A 24,027-nucleotide genomic window follows, 5' to 3' on the forward strand; every position below is an offset into this window, starting at 1 on the left:
GTCCAATTGAGAATGAATAGTGGCTGACTAGGATACTCCCAGAAAACGGTGGCGACACGCCTGCATTTTTGTAGCCACCCCCCGTTACCTCCCCCAAACGGCCACTGCCTGTAACTCACTCTGTGAATAAATACCCACTGCATCCGCCGTTGCTAACCAACTGCCACACATGCGCAGTGGCAAAAAAAATGGCGCCACAGTTCTGACATCGCGTTTACTTCTGAATCAGTCCCAATATTCTCGAGATTAGGTAGGTGAGCCTGGTTTTGTAGAAGGGCCACTAAGCTCCATGCCTAGGATTGTCCCTTAGAAGGGCCACTAAGACCCAGGCCTTGGATTGTCCCTTATTCCATCATCTTACTATATTTAATTCCTAGTGGTTAATCACATTTATGGCGAGTGCCTTATCGTATATTTACAAAAACGCTACCATTTGTTACAGGCAGTTTAAAAGGGGATTTTTTTTGTGTGTGTTTTTTTCTTGTCTAGATAACTCATCTTCTTCAAGCACCTGCTTCATAGTATAAATTCAGTGGTAGAAAATCTGTGGCACTTCAGCTGCTATGGAACTACACATCCCAGCAGGCACTGCAATCATTTCGCTGTTAGGGCATGCTAAAACTGCGTGTCAGTACATCGTACTTGGCCACTCTCCTGAAACGTCTGGGAAGCTCTCCTGGATGCCCCGGAAGAGTGGGCAAGTCTCCCCAACCCCGGCTGCCCACTTTCCGAGTGAAGTGGGTGGAACAGGCGGGCAATGACATGATTCGCGTTGAATCGCCACCCCCCTCCTCCTCCACAAGGATAGTAATTATGCCATTTTGTAGTGGGGCCACAATGATGCTAAGCCTTACCACTCCCCCAACACAGGGCCACTTCTGCAGCGCCATGCCCCCCGCAGTGACGATCATGCTGGGATGTGTAGCCCCACAGCAGCTGGAGCTCAGTAAGTTGCCTACCCCTGCTATAAAAAGTTTTGAGTAATTATCATTGTCTGAGAGGCATATATAGGAACAGTAATTTCAGGGACAGCTTTTGCGAAAGCGGCTGCATTACCAACCATCTCCGAAATCAGGCACATTTGGATATGTTAAATATGAACAAAATTTGTGTGACACGTCCTCCCCACCTGAAGTGCTATCACTTGTGCCCAGCGTTCTTCCCTCCCAGCATGCTCACCGTGTGGCTCTTCTCCCTGGTCAGAAGCCCCTAAGCAGCTAAGCACTACCCAATCCTTCCCTTACTTTTTTAGAACCGCAATCTCATTCTCCACCACGGCCTCCTTCCCACGTAGCGCCTTCTTTGGAATACATTTCAGGGCTACCAACCGCTCGGAATCCTTTTCTTGAGCCAGAACCACCTCTGAGAAAGCCCCCCTGAAAACAAGAGACGTGTAATTAGTGTGTGTGCGACATGTAGTTCTCATTTACTAACGTTACATACAGGTGCAGAATGTATAGAGAAACACAGCAGCCACTCAGCTTCTTTTTTTTTTTCTTTTGTTTAGCGTACGTCAAACATTGAATATCGGATAGCTCCCTGTTTTAATGCATGTTGCAGATAAATGCAATGCTATGAAGAGAGCCTTAAGGCCCCCATACATCAGAGATTGATTGCAGCAATCGTGAAATTTGCAATCGATTGTGTATAAAAATCTTTCCCTTTTTCAATCGATTGTGGCAATTCTGCAATCGATTGAAAAAGGGAAAGATTTTTCTACACAATTGATTGCAAATTGCACGATTGCTGCAATCAATTGCTGATGTATGGGGGCCTTTACAGTCAATAGTAGTTTGAGGACGGCGCACACCACAGAATAATGCTGACATAGGATTTGTAGGAAATTTACATGTAAATTGTAAACTGATTAATTGATTTGAAAGGATCTGCATATTTATGTAAGTAATCTCATCCAAGTGAGCCAAGCTGAATAGTGTGTCCGTGTAATGCTTCCGTTTCCAAACCCGGTTTTGTAATGTCATTTTCTTATGCAAACCGAGAGCAGAAATGCAGATTACGGACAGGAATACTGTATTCTCTAACTACAGAAGAGACTAGAACAAGGGAAGATAGGTGGACACTTGCTGGGCTAGTGCATGCACAGGGAAGGGCTGCCCATACTTGCCTACTCTCCAGGAACGGGTGGGAGGCTCCCGGCAATTCGCTGTAAATCGTGTCATTGTAGCCCCACCCCCTGCTTCACAATGGCGGTAATCTCAGTATTGTGCAGTGGGGACGTATCCAAGATGCACCCGCTGCTCCGCCCTTAATGCTATGAAGTGTACCCGGCCACGCTCCCATATGCTGCGTCACGTAACCCCACTGTCCTAACCATCAGCACTAGGACCCAGCGGCTTGGAGGCATGTGAGTGCAATGCTGTGCAGTCTACAGTATATGGGTACAATGCTGTGCAGTCTACAGTATATGGGTGCAATGCTGTGCTGTCTACACTATATGGGTACAATGCTGTGCTGTCTACACTATATGGGTACAATGCTGTGCTGTCTACAGTATATGGGTACAATGCTGTGCTGTCTACAGTATATGGGTACAATGCTGTGCTGTCTACAGTATATGGGTATAATCTGCTGTGCAGTCTACAGTATATGGGTGTAATCAATGCTGTGCAGTCTACAGTATATAGGTGCAATGCTGTGCTATCTACAGTATATGGGTGCGATGCTGTGCAGTCTAAAGTGTATGGGTGCAATGCTGTGCAGTCTACAGTATATGGGTGTAATGCTGTGCAGTCTACAGTATATGGATAATGGGTGTAATGCTGTGCAGTCTACAGTATATGAGTGTAATGCTGTGCAGTCTACAGCATGTGAGTGCAATGCTGTGCAGTGTACAGTATATGGGTGCAATGTTGTGCAGTCTACAGTATATGAGTGCAATCCTCTGCAGTCTACAGTATATTGGGGTATCCCCTCCCCTTTAGAATGTAAGCTTTTACAAGCAGGCCCTCTACCCTCTTGTGCCTCTCTACTTTCATTTACTTCTTACTCCCCACTAGGGCACCTAACACTTGGTTGCTTTGGTCTGTTGATTATCTGGGTGTTATGGGCGCTAATGTAGCAATGTATATTATCCATGTCCTTGTCCTGTATTGTATTGTACTGTAAGTCACTGGTCAACTTACTTGTTTTTGTACTTTGGAAGATGTTGCGGAACACTTGTGGTGCCATATAAATAAATGATAATAATAATAAAAATTGGGGTAAATTTACTAAGATGAGAGTTCTATTTAAGAAGTGATGTTGCCCATAGCAACCACTCAGATTCTACTTCTCATTTATCTAGCATCTTCTAGAAGATAATACCTGGGGGTAAATTTACTAAGATTTGAGATAGGTCGAGATGACCATCTCGGGTGATTTATTATTTTTTTTCCAGCTTGCAAATTTACTAAAGGCAAAAGGTGGGTGAGTTAGAGAGAGATTTCTCTCATCTCACTTGTAAAACTCGGGTGAGATAGCAATCTCAAATCAAATCACCATCGGGCCAAATCGAAAGTACTTTTCACCTAAAACATACATCTCTCAAATTTACCAAGAATCGGGATGACAAGGTCGGGTGAGATAGGAGCAAACTCTCTGCCAAAATCACTTTTCAATCTCTCAACCCCCTTGAGCTGCGAGATGGTCAGAAACACACAAATCATTGTGATTTGTGTATGTTTCTTTCTGTAAATGGTTAAAATAGGGTTAATTTAAAAAAAAAAAAAAAAATGACATGAGGTCCCCCCCAAAAGTCTAACCAGCCCCGGACTTGCTAGCCAGTCCTGGTTCTTAAAATTAAAGCGAAAACAATGTGTAGGGTTCCACTGTAATTTAAGAACTAGCACCAGGCAGCAGGGCCAGACCTGGTCTTATATATATAGGGAGAAAAAAAATGGCATGAAGTTCTCCGTATATTTAAAACCAGCTCCGGACCCTTTCTAGCAGGGGACTGATGCCACAGCCAGGGGTGCCCTTTCACTGGGCCCCCCAGCCGCTGCATCAGCCCTGACCACTAGTCAGCCCAGGCCAGGGATCCCTGGGGAGTTGGGGACCCCTCCAATAAAGGGGTCCCCCTCTCCAGGGCACCCCTGGCCTAGGCTGATAGCACAGGGATATCCACGCCACCCCTGGGCGGTGGGTGGTGGGTTGATAGTGTATGTAGTGTTAAAAATAGAATTAACAACATTGTCTTTATAGTGGAACTACAGGTCCCAGCAAGCCTCCCCCGCATGCTGGTACTTGGAGAACCACAAGTACCAGCATGCGGGGCATTAAGGGCCCGCTGGTACGTGTAGGTCACCTGTAAAGAAATGTGTAAAAAAAGATACACACACACCATGAAAATAAAGATTACATCCATACACACTCACACATACTCACCTGCTCCCAGGTATCAACATGCTGTAGCTTTTTGATACAGAGGGCTTCATTCAGAGGCGGCCGTACGGTCTACGACCGCACGGCCGCCTCGTTGTTTGTCCAGTGCGCATGCGCACAAGGGAGCCGGCTCCTTCGTGCGCATGCGTGAGAGCCGCTGCAACCGACAACGCCGGTCGTAGCGGGTCTCTTTCCAAAGGGGGCGAGCTGTCGATGTTGATTGACAGTTCGCCCCGTTTGGAAGGCGGGCCGGGGGGTGGCAGCCCAAATGGAGGCGTTCCCATGGGAACGCCTGCCATTTGGGGGAGGCCCCATTGACATCACTAGTGATGTCAGTGGAGAGCTTCCGGCTCTGACAGAGCCAGAAGCTCTCCGGGGCTTACGACAAGTGAGACCCTACCCTAGGATCTCGTCGTAAGCCCCGATGGCCGCGATGGTCTATGACCATCGCGACCATCACCTTAGCGGTCGTTAGAGCTGTGGGTGTAAACCCACAGCCTAACGACCGAAACAGAGGCGGCCGGTCAGGATGCAAGCGGCCGCCCAGTTTCTGAACGACCGCTTGTATCCTTCGACCGCCTCTGAATGAGGGCCAGTGTGTCCAGAGAACATCGTGGGACAAAAGGTGAGTATTGGATCTTTTTTTACAGGTACTTCCATCGGATACTTTACGTTGAGAAGGGGACGTGAACATCTGGGAGCAGGTGAGTATGTGTGAGTGTGTATGGATTTACACGGTGTGTGTGTCTTTTTTTACACATTTCTTTACAGGTGCACTACATGTACCAGCGGGCCCTTAATGCCCCGCATGCTGGTACTTGTGGTTGTTAATTCTATTTTTATACACTACATACACACTATCAACTCGCCACCCACCGCCCAGAGGTGGCGGGGATAGCCCCGGGCTATCAGCCTAGGCCAGGGGTGCCCTGGAGTGGGGGACCCCTTTATTGGCTAGTGGTCAGAACTGATGCTGCAGCTGGGGGTCCCGGTGAAAGGGCTCCCCTGGCTGTGGCATCAGTCCCCCACTAGAAAGGGTCCAGAGCTGGTTTTAAATATACAGGGAACCTCACGCCAATTTTAGATAGACTACGTTTGCCAAAGTTCCATTGTGGTTGTTGGAGGAGCTATCCTGCTTGCTGGCATGCTTCTCATTCAGGGGATAGAGTGTTAAAGTGATCATCTGTTTCCCAGGTGTCGTCAGGAAGTGGGATTCCTAGATTGCTCATTATTTCAAACCTGATTCCATTTGGGTCACATGTTCTGAAGCTTCCTATGAATCACAGACCTCTAGTATAAAGCCTGTTACTGTGTCTCAGTGTCTGTGCAACGTTGCTTTCAGGTCTTTTCTTGGACTCTTGCCAGATCCCTGCTGTGCCTGTGGATTGCTGTGGACTTTGTTGTATTCCAGATGAACTTCTGATGTCAGTCACCCGCTGCACTACAGGGCCCAGCATTCCTATAGCCTAAGAATTGCTTATTGCTCCATCACTGCAGTTTCACCATTTTTGCTGCACTATTTACTTTGCCTGTTGTTTTTCCATTCCTGTGGATATTGCACTCATCCTTGTTACAGTTGTCAACTGCACCGTTACAGTGTTATCTTTGCATCACGGGGATCAACCCCGCTCTGAACCCTAGCTACATTACAGCGTTCAACCCTGCTACAATCTTCTCCACATCACGGGGCTCAACCCCGCTCCGAACCCTAGCCGCACCACAAGGCTCGACCCTGCTACAATCTTCTCCGCATCACGCGGCTCAACCCCGCTCCGAACCCTAGACGTACCACAGGGCTCAACCCTGCTACAATCTTCTCCGCATCACGCGGCTCAACCCCGCTCCGAACCCTAGCCGCACCACAAGGCTCAACCCTGCTACAATCTTCTCCGCATCACGGGGCTCAACCCCGCTCTGAACCCTAGCAGCACCTCAGGGCTCAACCCCGCTATAATCTTCTCTGTATCATGGGGCTCAACCACACTCCGTACTCTAGCCACGTTGCAGGGCTCAACCCTGTTCTGGAATTTCATCGCCTTTCAGGGTTTTACCCTGCTCCGTCTTCATTATACCACAAGGCTCAAGTTTGCTTCATCTCTCACTGCTCCGCAGGTCTCGGCCCTGTCCCGGAACTATATTATTCTGCATGGCTTGCTCTGCTCCGGATTTCCATTACTACAGGGTTCTACCCTGGCCAAGGTCCTCAATGCCATCTTGAGGTGTTAGCCTCATACTGGACTCTGGGTTCTCTACCATGTTAGTTCTTATATGTTAAAGACTGCCTATATATTTGGGGATTCTCTCCTATACTTACTATTGCATATATGAATCTCTGTGCTGTTTGAGACTTTATATGAGACCTTGCTGATTATAATTCTTTTGTGAATAAATTATATTTTACTTTTATCCTGTGCTACTGAGTTTCATGGCAAGGTCATACCGAAGACCACCCCAGTTTATCGTGCCTAGTAGGCCTGCCTCCCTCCAGGAGTCTCAAGTGTCGGCAGCCGTGACATTTTCTCCATTTATTTAAAACCAGGTCTGGCCCTGCTGCCTGGTGCTGGTTCTTAAATTACTGTGGAACCCTACACATTTTTTTTCACCATAATTTTAAGAACCAGGACTGGCGAGCAAGTCCAGGGCTGGTTAAGCTTTTAGGGAGGGGACCTCACGTCATTTTTTTTTTTTTAAACATTAACCCGTTTCTTACAGGTACAAGCAGCTTACACATATCTCACTGATATGTGCAGGCTACTTGCTAGGGAGAGTTGTGCAGAGAGAAATCACTGCAATCTCGGGTGACATAACTCACTCAAGCTTGCTTACAAATCACCCGAGAATCTCGACCTACATCACAATTGGTAAACTCGTTTAGCCTCAAAACGCCTGTTGGTAAATTTGACAGATAAAAAAAGATTAAATCACCCGAGTTCACGCGAATTCCAGCAAGATGAATCACTTTGCAAATCGGGACAATCCCGATTCTTTGTAAATTTACCCCCTGAAATCTAATTGGTTGCTATTGGCAACATCACTTCTTAATAGAACTCCCATCTTAGTAAATTTACCGCTATTGGTGCAATGTTGTGCAGTCAACAGTATATGGGTGCAATGCCATGCAGTCAACAGTATATGGGTGCAATGCCGTGCAGTCTACAGCAAATGGGTGTAATGCGGTGCAGTCTACAGCATATGGGTGCAATGCCATGCAGTCTACAGTATATGGGTGTAATGCTGTGCAATCTACAGTATATGAGTGTAATGCTGTGCAGTCTACAATGTATGGGTGTAAGGCTGTCTACAGTATATGGATGTAATGCTGTGCTGTCTACAGTATATGGTTGCAATGCTGTGCAATCTATAGTATATTGGTGCAATGCTGTGCAGTCTACAGTATATGGGTGTAATGCTGTGCAATCTACAGTATATGGGTGTGATGCTGTGCAGGCTACAGTATATGGGTGTAATGCTGTGCAATCTACAGTATATGGGTGTAAGGCTGTACATTCTACAGTATATGGGTGTAATGCTGTGCAGGCTACAGTATATGGGTGTAATGCTGTGCAATCTACAGTATATGGGTGTAAGGCTGTACATTCTACAGTATATGGGTGTAATGCTGGGCAATCTACAGTATATGGGTGTAAGGCTGTGCAGTCTAGAGTATATGGGTGTAAGGCTGTGCAGTCTACAGTATATGGGTGTAATGCTGTGCAGTCTACAGTATATGGGTGTAAGGCTGTACATTCTACAGTATATGGGTGTAATGCTGTGCAGTCTACAGTATATGGGTGTAAGGCTGTACATTATACAGTATATGGGTGTAATGCTGTACATTCTACAGTATATGGGTGTAATGCTGTGCAGTCTACAGTAGGTCATAAGGTGTTTCCATCCCCTATGACTCTCAAACTGTGAGCATGTTTCCTGTGGGGAAACTGTCTTCATGCTACAGACACTGGTAGTCCCCCACCGTATGCCAGAATAACTTTGCACAAGTACAGCGCAAGATAGGTATACACTGCTAGTTAATGACTCTCACAGTCCTTCATGTTTAATGTACAAATAGCCTGCGTGACAAATCCCTAAGGTTTTTTTGGTTATCCATAGTTGATGTGACAATCCTCTTTTCATTTCTAGATATGCCTAAGTGCAACCATTTTTCATTGTATGTGAAGTATTTCTCAGCTCGCATTGACAGCTGGTCTTTCTACTTGCAAAAGTGTACTGTATAAGTGCAAGCGGTTTGCAGCAGGTTCTCTTTAGCGCATGATCAAATGCTGTAATGGACAGTTTCTATCACACTGTCTTCTCTGTGAGTGAAATCTTCTACTTGGATCGGTGTTATCATTATACCATGCAGTGAACATTTTGTATGTGGACACTTGTGCTCCTGAGCCATAGGAACAGCTGCTAGATAAGGTCCTGCGTCCGCTCCTTCCCCAGTAATTGCTGCGTCCCCCATGCTGATGCTGCGTCTCTTTCCAAGCTACTCGCTTATGACTTCCTGCTCTTCTGAAGGGACATCCACCCACTCATAGTACGCTCCCAAGCCCACGCACCGTGCACTTGCTAGCAGTCCTCCTCGTTAGCAGAGTAATCTGGCATCATCTCCCATGGACGATTGCACTGTGTGGGAGGAGGAGGGCAGTGACAACGGCACCCAGCCAGGCTGACATGATGGCAGGCAAATAAGGCGGAGGAGGATAGATATTGGATTAATCAGCTGTATTTCAGTGGAGGAAGTACACACAGATTCCTGCTGATTCCTGGGATCAGAGCGGTATCACGATGCACGCTGCTTACTGTAAATGCCTTGTACATCACCTAAGCACGGATGACTAGCCTTCCTCCCCTCCCCTGACACATCGTGGGCAGAAGGAGATAATTAAGACAGCAGGCGACTGGGAGAAAATAACAAAAAGCAAAAAATATATAATGTTCAAGCAAAAGTACATTTATTTTCATGAGAAGCCAGGGAGCGATGGTGTGACTACAGCTATTCCCTCTCCTTGGAGTGAGGAATTAGAAAAACTTGAGACACCTGTACAAGCTTATAGAGCTCTGGGCCTGATTCAGAGCCGGACGCTATTAGCGCTCGCTCGTACAGAAAAAGGGGGTGGCTATTCAAATGAACCGTTCGCTCCTTGCGGTCTGTTGACACCTCCATGTCTGAACGAGCGAACAAAACATGCGGACGTTTATTTGAAAAATACGCCCCCTGGCCGCTCGCATCATACGTCATGTCCGCTATATATTAGATTAATCGAGTACATCGAACAGCGTATGAACTGCTCGCTATTCTTGTGGATGGTTTTTCCTACCACAATATTGTGAGCAGTTCTGACTATAAAACAACCAAGTGACGTGGTTAATGACGCTGCTGTATTAATTATGCACACCCATAAAACGCCCGTTTTGACCTTTAAGCACGCCTGCGTTCTGATCTCCACTCCCCGTTTTCAAGCACCTTCCCCTGTTACCACCCACATACGCCTCCCTCTGTCACTCAAAATAGCAGGCATTCGCTATATAGTGAACAAACGATTTTCGGCCGCACTGACTGGTTCGCGCATGCGTATTAAAAACCGTACGCATGCGCAGATGGGCGAACATCGCTTGGAACGAGCGTACTGCCGCTTACGAGCGGCTCTGAATCAGGCCCCCAATTCAATTAGATGCAACTTACTTGTGCCAGCATGTAAGTGCGGCTACTTACTTTACCGCCGGACTCTAATGCTACCATCCGCAGCTTTTCCTCAAGTCAAGTTTCGTTGTGCTTCATTCGTGACTTTGTACGTATGTAAAACCAATTTCTGTGCGGTTAAAGTCGCACCTAGCGTCTCTAGTATACTATGAGCAGCTTTCCGTTGTGTCTGCAATGCAACTAATGCTGCATACACACGAGACGATTTTCCTGAACGATATGAGTGATAACGATATCGTTGAACAATATATCATTCATATCGTTCATTTTTAGGCAGCGAGCGATCGACCAACGATACGCGTTCCCGCATGGACGATAAAGATATCTTTCTTCGTCCATGCATGCAGGCCAACTTGGACGATATCGTCAATTTTCCCTGTTCAGAGATGTGGCAGGATGACTCACTGAAAGATATCTTTGAACGATCTATGAACGATATCTTTCAAGTCGTTGGTGGTACAGATCGTTCCATGTGTATGTACCTTCATGCTGCATACACATGGTCAGATATGTCAGATGAACGATTTTAGACTGTATTAAAATGTATGGAATCGTCCAAATCTAACTGCAAACACATCAGATGTCAGATATCGTTATCGGACATGCGGGAACGCGCATCGTTCATTGTTGCAGGCTGACGTGTCAGACTTTTTTTCAGATATGAACGATTTTAAAAATCGTTATTGCTCAGATCTGACAGAAAATCTGACCGTGTGTATGCACCATAATGCTGCATACACATGGAACAACTTGAACAACCATAGATATCGTTGATAGATTTCCCTCCACTTTCTGTAGTGCAGGTCAAACCGTTTTGGTTGTACACACTGATAGCTTCACTGAAATATCTGTCATAGATATCTATCTTTTTACAGGCAAATCTTTACAAAATCGTCCAAGTTGACCTGCATGGATGAAGGACCGTAGATATCATTATCGTTGGTCGTTGTCAGGTTGGTGACTGCAAAAAAGTGAACGATATGAATGATAATACGAACGATATCGTTCATAAAAGTCGTACCGTGTGTACGCACCATAAGACGCAAAATGTAAAAGATAAACATGGTACTCTACTCCAACATCTCACGCCCAGCATCCTGCGCCATATGGTGTATAGTGTATGAGGACACAACTCTGTACCATATTATGCACCGTAGTGATAACACCATAGTCCTGGGAATGCAATATTAACTAGTGTTCAATTTAGGTCCGGCAGGGCGCTGGACCATAAAAAGTGCACTCGGGCGGCTCTAAAAGTGGGCGTGGTCACGAGAAAAGGGGGCATATCCTTAAGACGCGCTCCCTTTTCATCACTCTTGGGGGTGCCCAGTACTTACGGACATGCTGGGCTGCCCCCAAGCTCTCGTCTCACTGTGAAAAATAAAATATGAATCCATTCGACAGCAGTGACCGCTGCACCGCACACACTGCAGCCCGTGGGTGGGAACGGCACCTGGCACACTTGGCAAGCTGTTTCAGCAGGGCGACGCCATAAGGGCAGGACATATTTTGCCATTTTGAAATCGGGCAGGGTGTGACGCCCTGCTAAAACAACTTAGCGGGAACACAATGTAACATATGTAAAATACTAAGGGCTCTATTTACTACAATCCGCATATTGAATGCGGATTGTAGTGTGATATTACCGAGTGAATTCGCATTGCGAATTCAGGCAATATCACAGGGATTTACTATAAATCCCTTGCAGGGACAGAGCTTGCGATAAAGCTCTGTCCCTGCGGATCCCATCCACACTGTAGTCGCGGTATTTTCGGAAAAAATACAGCGACTAAGAGCCCGCGCATGCGCCGACCCACCATCGCTGCTACCCCCACCGACGCTAAGCCCCGCCCCCCGCGATCGCGGACCCCCACGACCCCCCCTCCCCACGACCCCCCCCTCTCCATTCATTACACTTACCTGCATCCTCCTGGCCTCCGGTGATTTTCTCCGGGCTTCCCAATCAGGTGATCTCCCATACTGCACTCGGACTCGATCACCTGATGACCGGGCAGCAGGGCACTATGGGAGACCAGCTGACCGGAGAGGAGCCATCACCGGAGGCCTGATCACCGGTCCCTGGATTCAGGTAAGTAAAAAAATAATGTTTACATTTTTTTTTCTTTTTTTTACAGTAATCAGCTTGCGGTCTGTTTAGACCACATAGCTGATTACTGGTACCGGCTCCCGCCTCTGCTCTCCCCATTAGAGCAGAGTGGGAGCCCGGTAACCGGGGGAGACCCTGGATAATGCCACCTCCAGGTGGCGTTATTATCACAGGGCTTCCCCCGGTATTTTTTTACAATTTATTTTTAGTAACTCTGGTCGGATCACATTTCCCATTACAATTATGGGAAATGCGATCTGCTTTACTAAAAATAAGTGATACTAGGGGTTGGAGTAGAATTTTACTAATTCTACTCCAATTGCCCTGTAATAGCTACAGGTGAAACTAAAATAATGTGAAAAGGGTGTGAAAACACCCTTTTTCACATTATCTTAGTAAAAATAGTGTTGATAAATAGAGCCCTAAAGCACATGATGGTGATCCTGTCTATTAATACCACATTAATGCACTCTAGAGATATGATAGTGTCAATAACTCTTTTATTAACAGGAGGGCAAGTCTTAGTGTACTTTCTATACAAACAAACCAAGCACCCATGTTACTCTATGTTCCTGCTCTACCAGGTAACTGGTTGTCTCATAGGGTAACAATGTATGATTCAAGTGCATAGTCTGGATCTTGACATTAGAGGAAGGTTTGGGGTCCTCAGGCAGTGGAGCCCACTGAGGGTTTCCCCTGTACCCCTGTGGACCAGTCCGACCCTGACTGCAGCAGGTCTTATCTTATTGCTAGCAATTTTACTGCAACAAATATTTATCAGAGATTGATATATTTTTTTTTTCTTCCTTTTGAGTCTGGGTACACACCTATGCAATCATCGGACAGATCTTCCGATTCCCGACCCGTGAAATATCTTAAGAGTAAGTAACACATATATGATCATGTTTTATCAGAAGAAAATTGATCGCATCTGAAGATCTGGTTTTATGGGCGTCCTAAATTTCATCACTTGCGATGGTACAATGGCGGGCAAACTTAGAAGTGTGTATGCACTAACGCATATATCACCTGGAGCGGGGAGGGATGCCATGCGCGGGGCGCAGCCGTGTGCCGCCGAAAAGGGGGCGTAGCCTCGCTAACAGGAGGCATGGCCTCGCTAACCGGGAGCGTGGCCTCGCGGCCTGAACCCCGGCACGTGCTGTGGGTATCATCACTGGGGTGGTGGGGGGTGCAGGAGGTGCGGAGTGCCAGCTCCCTCACTGTGACAGGAGCCAAGTGCTGCACTTATTGCTACAGTGCAACACCTGTTTCCTGTCACTGAGGGGGAGCCAGCACCTTGGTGTAACCCCTTGGAGGGTGACACCCGAGTTGCGCCCCGCACCCCCCTTGTGACACCACTGATGGGACCGATCATGGAAGGTGGAGCCAGAGAGAAACTGGGAAAGAGAGGGTGCTGCAGCCAGAAAGATATGGGTTGGAGGAGAGGGGGGACTGGAGCCAGGGAGACATAGGGGTAGGGGGGGAGGGGCAGAGATTTGTGCTGAAGAGAGATAGGGGGATGAGGCTGGAGATGAAGAGACTGAAGTGGGGAAGAGGCTGGAGAGACAAAGGGAGATGGGGCTGGGGAGACACAGGGAGATGGTGCTGGGGAGACACAGGGAGATGGTGCTGGGGAGACACAGGGAGATGGTGCTGGGGAGACACAGGGAGATGGTGCTGGGAAGACACAGGGAGATGGTCCTGGACAGACACAGGGATATGCACTAAAAACATAAATGTACCGGGCCTCAACATTTCTGTTGCCATCCATAAGAGTTCATATCTATGATTACATGATAAGTGTAAAGTCATTTCTATTTAAATAAACAGGTCTTTTTAGCTGCAGTCTATCATTTCTGGAGGGTCTTTCTGGCTGTCTCTTCAAATAACTAGACAAAGGATTCACAAGAGTTCCCCTTAAGCTGCATCCTGCTTATCCTGGTGATCAGTAAACACAGTTGGAGAGACACAGGGAAAAGATGAAAATAACAACAGGCACAACAAAGGTTCTGCAGCCATAACATGACAGACAACAGGAGAACATGTGTGTGACAGCTCTGTGTGAACTGAGCAAGTAAACCTTTGTAGGCTCCTGTCCCTCACAGCATGTTCCAACGGCAGCCGTTCAGTCTGCAGGGTGCAAACACCCTCTAATCTGCCACATTCTTTTTACAGGACAGGAGATAATCACATTCCCTCGCCACTAGCATGTCTTCTCTGGGTTGGAAGCGTGCATGTGAGGCAAGCAAACTTTGTTTTCATGAGCTATTTCATTCCTCTATTCACACAGTATGGTTAGTAATCTATTTTTAGCCTGACATCAAGCACAGATATCAGAATTGAAGGACGAGAATTCCCACAATGTAACGTAGCTGTGCTCAGAAAAGTCAGTTTGACTGTATTTTAGGCTCTCCACATGCTTAGAGGACAGATTATTTGATTTCAAGAGTGGTTCTGTTTGTTCAACTTTAACGTGATATTCACACTTTTGTATACTGCTCCTCTAAATGTCTTTCCAAGTTGGTAGGCAGCTGCTTAGGAGAGTGGTGCTTCTCTACCTTGCATTCTAACTTTGAGGCAGTGCTATCGACTTGTACGTATCCTAGGTAACAGAAGCTATATGGACATTGCAGATTAGTAGATTAATTTACACTGGGAAGTCAACGTTAGTGATATCACAGTAAGCATGAATAATTTAGGGGCTAATAAATTTCACATAATTTCAAAACTCAATAAAATTTCACAAACATGTTCATGGTATAATTTTCAATAAACGCATTCCAAAATTTGCTGCTTGCATTCGCACAAAGGGCCTGATTCAGAACGGCTCGCTAGATGCGTTCGCACGCAGCCGTCAGCTGCAAAAGTATGCAAATCCGGCGATCGCACAGCAAGACATTAGCACGCACACTATGTCTTGCCGTGCGATCGCGGTGTGAATTTAGATGCCCACCAGTCTGTCACAAGACGCCCACTTTCCCTTAGTAATACAAGTCATCTCCAGGAAGTGTATTAAACAATCGGCAACATGGAGTAACATCGGACCTATACGCAGCACTTGTGGCTGACCGTACCCTACCACAAGCACTGCGAGTGCTGCAGTGTGTAAATCAGCCAGTGTGTAAAGTATTATGATGCTGCATCTTAATTATGAACGCCCCTGAAACGGCATTCAGACGCACAGACACGCCTGCGTTCCCACCACCAAATCCCCGTTTTCATCGACCAACCCCTGCCACCACCCACAAACAGCTCATCCTGTTACTCATTCTAGCAGGGCGTCTATGTACAGGGTGCAAACGTTTACCGATCGCATGGACTAGTTCGCGCACGCGCACTGCGTCTTGTACGCATTCGCACATTGCAAACATCAGCAGGCTACGCGCAAAAGCACGATATCATGCCAAAACATGGTACGATATAGCAGAGATATCGTACCAATCCGTCGGATCGGCTGCTATATCGCACCGTGTATGGGCCCCTTTAGACTTCCGTTTTGGGAGCAGGCCATTAGGTCTGTCCACTCTGACACAGCTAGTAAAAGCACTGCCCTATTAAATATCGGGCATAAGCACGAACAGAAGTGCTTAGTAAATAAACCCCTAAGAAGGGTTTTGTTTAGTTAGAGCCAGACAGGCCAGGATTCACAGTAGAGGACTGAAGCATGTGCAGTACAGATCCTGCGCATGCGCCAAATCTTCTAACATCGGAAAATGTACGCAAACCATTGGGTTTGCGTTCATCTCTGAAAGAATAGGCGTGATTTACCGTCGGACCCATGTCAATCCCGACAGCGGCAGCCCGACAAGGATGAAAATCCCGATCGTCCCCAGGTAAGTATTCACTAATCTATTCTACCCCCTAACCATAACCCTCCCTTAGGGGTGCCAAACCCTAACCTTCCCCCCCAGTGCCTAACCCTAATCCCCCCTCTAAGTGCCTAAACCTAACCCCCCTTTCCCCGCCGCCTAAACCTAACTCTGACGGGGGTTTTGCCTAACCCTAAGTCCCCCCCGGGGGTGCCTAACCCTCCCTCCCCCTAGCCTAACCCTAACCTCCCGGGGGGGGTGCCTAACCTTAATTCTCCCCTGGGAACCCTCCCCCCCCTACCGCAATCCGCGCTCGGCGCCGATTAAGCAGTCGGGAAGCCGGCTGTCGGGATTAGGTCCGCCGGCTTCCCGACTGCATACCTCTCTGAATGAGGCCCACAGCCCATATTTACACTTACATTTTAATATCTATTACTGGATGTGTTTACAGCTTTATCCTTTTAATATGTAGGTTTATCAAACATTAAGGAAAAATGGAGGAATATCTGACAGGCATATACTGCAGACTACTGACTGCGCATTTTGACAATGATAAATAGATTTAATTACTGGAATGGAAACACAAAAGGAAGAATCTTACTGCTTTTTTTGTTTTACACGCCATGTTTTGATAAATATCGCCTATGATGTCACCAATGTACATAAAAGACTGTGCATTTATAAATATAGTATCTTCAAATTCTGTCTCCAGTTTTTCACCATCAAGCCTTTTGTTGGCCTGTTAGGGTGATCCTTTCATCCAGCACTAAGGACACGAGAAGTTTTACTGTGCAATTGGCAGCGGTGCTGTACATTAAGAAGTTTCCTGCCAAAAACTCACTCTGTACACCAACAGATAGGATGCTGATGTTATATATAGATATCCGGAATACGCTTAAGCTTGCTCAGTCCATAAAATCTATTTCAGGCTTGCCGACAATCTGGCTGCCTCTTCCGGAAGAGGTAGCCAGCTCGGCACAGCAAGCATGGCGTGGGGATTACTGGCACTGTGTAGCCGGGGGCGGGCCACGATGACGCGTTTCAGCGCAAATTGCATTGTCCGGACCGGCCACCCATTGCAAGGTGAGAGCAGATGCTGGTGGGAGGGGCTGCGGGCAGGTGGTGCAGGCCGGGAGATTTGCCCACTCTTCCAGTGGGCCGGGAGCGACACCCGAATTTTGGTAGGCTCCCAACCATTTGGGGAGAGTAGGCAAGTGTGATCTAGTGTTTTCTGTCATTGTCAAATTATTGCAGAGCTGTTGTCTGATGCTTCTCTGCCAGAGACAGACAGCAAGAAGCTCTTTCCAGCAGCACTACCATTGCCCCATGGCAACATCGCCAGGGTCCAGCATTGTAACTGCACGGGTGGCCCGGTATTCTCACCAGTAGCTTGTTCCACTCCACTGAGACAGTCACTGGACACCAGAGAATTCAAACTGTCAAGTGGAAATACAGATATATAAGGGGGGAAATGTACCAAGCTTTCTAAAAAGTGGAGAAGTTGCCAGTAGACTACCAATCCGCTTCTAGCTAGCATTAATCAAGTACATTCTATAAAATGAAAGGTAGAAGCTGATTGGCTAGGCAACTTCTCCACTTGTCCACTCTTTATAAGGTTTAATACATTTGTCCCTTAAGCTAATATTCTGTGCTTACAGAACTCAGAGTTGCAGCAGTGGGAGAGTTCCAGAAGAAGAGCTTGACCTCGATATCTACAAAAACACGCATGAAATCTGAAATGAGCTTCGACTGCCATAGATACCATTCGATATCAACTTTGGAATACCAGCATTAGTAACAACTGTGACGTTTGTGCTCACATCTCAGTACCTGCAATAATTCACTTTATATATAATGCTGGTAATGTGACATCTACTACTATGACTTTTAGATCCACCCTCGTACGTGAGCCATGAGGCCACGTCTGAGAACCTCTGCTCTACAACACTGTCCTCTGGCCTGAGCACGGTTAAAGGAGCGCAACTGAGATAATTAGTTTCCCGACAAGCTGATATAGCCGCATGTACTACCAAGACAGGCTATGTGTGCTCTGCAACTAAGGCCTAAGGACAGGTTTGAAAATCACCAGTGTTCTAGAAGAAAACCCCCTCCCTCCCCTGGATACTCACGCTCCCAGCTTCTCCTTGATGTTGTACACCATATTAATGTCTTCAATTTTCTTCTTTCCATTTTTCCCAAGAGGCATGGCCGTAACTCAGTTTAACTGGAAACCTGTGTAGGAAAAATGTCATAGAAGAATCAGTTCACCCTGGCTTGTTACCCTTTGCTTGCCACACAGCTTGAAGATGAACAGCCACATATATACATTATAAGCCTCTTTTTTGTGCAAATACTAGATTGTTATCACTGGGGTGTCTGATATACCGACACAGGGCCGTAACTAGGGTAATGCGACCAGTGCCATGGCACAGGACACCGCAGGGCAGGGGGCGCTGTTTGGGCCTGTCAATTTTCCTGTTTATTATCATACTCACTTGTAGCTTCCTCTTATTTTATCCCCAGCATCTCCTGGCCTCCCCTATCTCTTCCCTAGCCCTTCCTCATGAGGCCATGGTCAATTTTCAGGTGCACTATCTTATGTCCCTATTTAAAAAATGGGGGGAGGGGGACGCCAATGCTCTCTCTGGCACAGGGCACCAAAAAGTCTAGTTATGGCATCATGCCTTCCAAAGTCCCAAGTCCCGCATTTGGGGGGGAGGCTAGGTGGTTGTATCCCAGCCCTGGGCCGCTGCTGTCAAATACCACAAATAGCAGTTTCTACAGCAGGGGATGAGGCCTCGATGATATGTAGCCCCGCCCCCGCTCTACAATGTTGTGAATTGCGTCTTCAAAGAGCAGGAGTGGGGGGGGGGGGTAGCACAGTTGGCGTGGTGATTAACACTGCTGCCTCTCAGCCCTGATGTCACAAGTTCAGTTCCTGACCAGGACACTTATGGGTTTTGCATGTTCACCCCATGTTTGCATTTCCACTAGAGATGAGTGGTTCGGGTTTGCTGAATATTGAACACATCCAAACTTTGATGTTCCAAGTCAAACCAAGTCCCGACTCAGGTCTTCTTGTCAAGTTCAGAACTTGGATCTAAAACCGTATCCTGTGTATTTTGGATTGCATTTAACTACCTCCCTCATGATTAGGGAGCTGTGAGGTGGTCAAAATTGACTAGAAATTGCTGGAAGTTAAAGTTATTGATGATACTATAGGAATAAAAACAGGACCCAGTTATATGATTTTAGCTGTTTTTATCCATTTTTAAAGAAATCCAAAACCGAACCAAAACACTTGAGGATGGTTTTCCCAAAAGTAAAACACAACGATAATTTAGAGGGAAAATTAGGGGGGTCTGCGCACTTCTCTAGTTTCCCCTGGGTGCTCCAGTTTCCTTCCACCCTCCAAAAACAAGTCAGGTAGGTTAATTGTACCATAACTCCCAACCATCCTGTTTTTGGCGGGACAGTCACACTTTTTGGGCACTCTTCCGCCATCCCACCTACGGGTGGTGGTGGGGAGGTTGGAGGCCCCCTCTCACCGGCTGCTCTGCTTAGCAGAGCAAGAGGTGAATAGATGCCATGCTATGATGGAAGACTACATTAGGGGTGATTTGTAGTCTAGAACCAGTGTGGGGGAAATTTGGAACCTAGGACCAGCATCAAAATACAGACTGACAGAGATTTAGGCAGCTGCAGTCACCAACTTTTCTAAAACCGACAGCTCCTCCAATAACCTTAAAATGACAACACAGTCCTGATATGGATCCCCACAATACACAAGAGATATAATAAAAATAAATTTTCATGGATTTTTTCAACAGGAAATGCTTCCTTATAAACATCGACATCCCCATGGGGAAAATTTGTTAAACATCAGTTACAGGGACTGAGATAGGAAATGAAGGAAAATAGCACAACTTTATATGAGTAAGAAGAACAGAAAAACACCATATGATAATAATCCAAAGTAATTTCTTATATTCTGTTTGTACAGTGCAACACTGATGCCAACAGCTTTCAAGGGTGCCAACAGCTTGGGGGTGTAATTACATTTATTTAGATTACTCAATGTAACATAAGTGTAAATAGTAAGAAGTATAGTATTTAAAAAACAAGTATAGTACACAAAGTATGGTAAAAGAAAAAAAAGAAAAAACATGCTATCTATGTCATAATTTTTATTATAAAATGTTTTTATAAGAATGCATATGCTCATGCGTGACCTGTCTTTGCTGGTTCATACATGTGCAGTGTAATTTAAGCCTTGACTTGGGCTTCCTGTTCCACTATTGCAGAAAAGCGAAAAAAAAAAAAAAAAAGGTCTTCACAAACTTATTCCATTCATTTATGAACTTAATCTCCTGATTTTTTTTCCTGTTTCCGGAACTAATTATAATGATAAAAACTTCTACTGAAAACCCGGGTGTAGGTACTGTAGGGCCGGACTGGCCATTTGACACATATGGCAAATGCCGGAAGTGCCGATGGCCTGATGGGCCGGTTCAGTCTGAAAGCCTGGCCGAGCAGTTCCGACTCCCAGCTCTCTGCTCACCTGGGATACTGAGAGATGGGGGCGTGCCACGAAGCAAGGCCCCCGTGATTTGCAACACGCCCCCGTGAGAATTAATCACACCCCCGTGAGATGAGGCCACTCCTCTTTCACATAAGCACAGAGGGGACTGCCAGGGCTGATCTAGAGCCCCAGTCCATCCCTGCAGTACTGCGTACCGCAGAGTACCAGCAGAAGACAAGCAAATAACTAGCATTAAATATAGGGAGTTTTTTTAATATTTTATTGAGCAAAAAAAGAACCCTGGTAAATATGGTAAGGCCAATTTAAAGCAATACTAGCCATGGCATATTCGTCTGAATAGTCTGTAAGGACCTTTCCCACTAAGGGGTCTATTTACTAAGCAGTGTTAGGAGACAGAGTGATAGGGTACCAGCCAATCAGCTCCCAACTGCCATCTCACAGGCTGTGTTTGAAAAATGACAGTTGGGAGCTGATTGGCTGGCACCTTATCACTTTTCACTCTGTCTCCTAACACTGCTTAGTAAATAGACCCCTTAGTCACAGACGTCAGCAATGTAAAGTCACTGCTAATCTATCTGTCCAATGAATTGTGTTCCGTATCTTCGTATGAATAGACACGGTTCTAATTTCCCGTGTTTAATTAGCAGGACACTTTTGAGTTCAGTCCTTTATCACTGTCTGCTGGCTCCATAACAGATGTGAATTGCCAGATTTATCTCTGAAGAAAAAAACAACGTTTATTTTTCAGTAATGAGCTTTGCTCCACTTGATTATGTCAATGAGGCTTACAGGGCAAGTGTATAATCTCTTCTATAATAAGGAATTTATATTGAGCTTGGCTCACATACATGAACAACTGGTGAAAGGCTGCATTTTATCTGAGCTCCATGTTCTTAGGGTGAAAAAGCTTAGCACATGCGTGTAGGTGTAACATTGAATGAGGACCAGTCATTTGTCACCTCAGGTTGAACCACTTCTGGTGCCTGTAGAGCGTGGTTGGAGGAGGACTGCACACAAAGATGGCTGTCAGCTATCTTATTTACCCACATACCCGATAACTATCCTATCAATTTGGTCATTGTGGTCACATCACTATCACCTGCAGTAACATAGAACGCGTGACCGGCATTTATCGTTTAGAGAACCCAATGCTTTACAGATCATAGAGCAGAGGCACCCTCAGTGTGGACAATGCACTCCACATATTCAGCAGCATTGAGGGGTCTATTTACTAAGCCTTGGATGGAGAAAAAGTCGACAGAGTTAAGGTACCAGCCAACTAGCTACTAACTGTCATTTGTCAAATACAGCCTGTGACACGGCAGTTAGGAGCCGATTGGCTGGTACCTTATCTCCGTTCACTTTGGGGTCTATTGACTTGGGTGGAGATAAAGCGAATGGAGTACCAGCCAATCAAAGCCTAACTGCCATATCACAGGATGTGTTTGAAAAATGACAGTTAGGAGGTGGTTGGTTGGCACTTTATTTACTAAGCCTTGGATGGAGATAAAGTGCCAACCAACCACCTCCTAACTGTAATTTTTCAAACACATCCTGTAACATTGCAGTTAGGCTCTGATTCTTAGTAAATATACCCTAAGGATGTAGGGCCTGATTCAGAATTATACGCTAGTGCAAATGCATTTGCGAATTTTGCCGCTTAGCAGTTGATAAAATATGCTAATGCATCAGCCGGCGGAATTTGTACTGAGACGCCCACCGGAGCCCTTGCAGCTGCCTGCACACAGACGCAACATTGGACGCAGATCCGGAAAACATCGACACCTCGCGTGAGTTTATGGTCACTCAGAATGGCCGCGGCAACAGACACTGGAGCTGCGTTCTCTTCCTGTTAATCGCTTGCGAGTGAACTCTCACAGCTATTCAATCGCCGCGCGTGCACAAGGCGGGTGTGACGCATGCACAAACCACCGATAATCGCCCAACTGTGTGAAAATCGCCATAGCGTTCAGCTCTGAATCAGGCCCATAGACCAAAAGATCCAACATCCACATACAGTAGCTAATTCAGCAGTGCACGCAGTTGCACTGCTGAACGTAGATTCCCAATTATCGGGAATCTGCGTATGCGCAGAACCCATTCTGCGAGTGTGCAGAATGGGTCCTGCTAACACGCAGCTAGCCCTTGAATGCCTCTGCCTGAATGACAGGCAGAGGCATTTAAGGGGCGGTGCGGTGGCAGGCGCTGTTCCCGGAAATGGGGGCGTATCCGCCCCGTTTTCCGGGAGTGGCTGAGGCTTACTCAGCTGTCCAGCCGCCCGGCGCCATCCGCCGTCGCAGTACTGTCATACACCACCTGCTGCATTTGCATTATTGCAAGGACGCAATTGCAAACCTGCCTGCGAGCACTACACACTACAGTATATGCCTGTGTGCAGCTCTGCAATTGCGATTCTTGTTGAATCAGGGCCACAATACACAACATTCATGAGTGGAAAATGGAGACAAATTAGGCTACATCTTTGATTTAATCAAAAACCAATGTAGATGTATAATTTGTGTGAGAAGAGTCCGATATAGTTTTATTCATGGGTATTTTTCTCGAAAAGTAGGTTCAGTAACTGGGTGGAACTATAGAAAAACAATTATATATACTTATTACTTATATATATATATATATATATATATATATATACATATATACATATACAGTCAGATGCATAAATATTGGGACATTGACAGAATTTTCATATTTTGGCCTCTACGCACTACCACAATGGCTTTGAATTGAAAAAAACAAGATGTGCTTTAACTGCAGACTTTCAGATTTAATTTGAGGGTAATTACATCCAAATCAGGTGAACGGTGTAGGAATTACAACGGTTTCTATATGTGCCTCCCACTTTTTAAGGGGCCAAAAGTAATGGGACAAACTAAACAATCCTAAATCTAACTTTCACTTTTTAATACTTTGTTGCAAATCCTTTGCAGGCAATTACAGCCTGAAGTCTGGAACGCATAGACATCACCAGACGCTGGGTTTCATCCCTGGTGATGCTCTGCCAGGCCTCTACTGCAAATGTCTTCAGTTCCTGCTTGCTCTTGGGGCATTTTCCCTTCAGTTTTGTCTTCATCAAGTGAAATGCATGCTCAATCGGATTCAGGTCAGGGGATTGACTTGGCCATTGCTTAACATTCCACTTTTTAGCCTTAAAAAACTCTTTGGTTGCTTTTGCAGTGTGCTTCGGGTCATTGTCCATCTGCACTGTGAAGCACCGTCCAATGAGTTCTGAAGCATTTAACTGAATATGAGCATATAATATTGCCCGAAACACTTCAGAATTCATTCTGCTGCTTTTGTCAGCAGTCACATCATCAATAAATACAAGGGAACCAGTTCCATTGGCAGCCATACATGCCCACGCCATGACACTACCACCACCATGATTCACTGATGAGGTGGTATGTTTTGGATCATGAGCAGTTCCTTTCCTTCTCCATACTCTTCTCTTCCCATCACT

At 46.1% G+C, this 24,027-nt stretch overlaps 1 long non-coding RNA gene across 1 annotated transcript in view; it reads right to left on the bottom strand.

Annotated features, from left to right (window-relative positions):
• Positions 1-1,249: 1,249 nt before the first annotated feature.
• The window catches only part of LOC148474995 (uncharacterized), a 56,157-nt gene continuing 33,379 nt past the window's right edge, over positions 1,250-24,027 (bottom strand). Inside the window, exons 2-3 of the long non-coding RNA XR_015872787.1 lie at positions 18,133-18,235; positions 1,250-1,376 (exon numbers count right to left, since the gene is read on the bottom strand). This is a non-coding gene — a long non-coding RNA (uncharacterized LOC148474995). The remainder of the gene's footprint in view (positions 1,377-18,132; positions 18,236-24,027) is intronic.

Source organism: Taudactylus pleione, unplaced genomic scaffold (genome assembly GCF_031769625.1).
Source record: "Taudactylus pleione unplaced genomic scaffold, aTauple2 ptg000790l, whole genome shotgun sequence".
Lineage (NCBI taxonomy): Eukaryota > Metazoa > Chordata > Amphibia > Anura > Myobatrachidae > Taudactylus > Taudactylus pleione.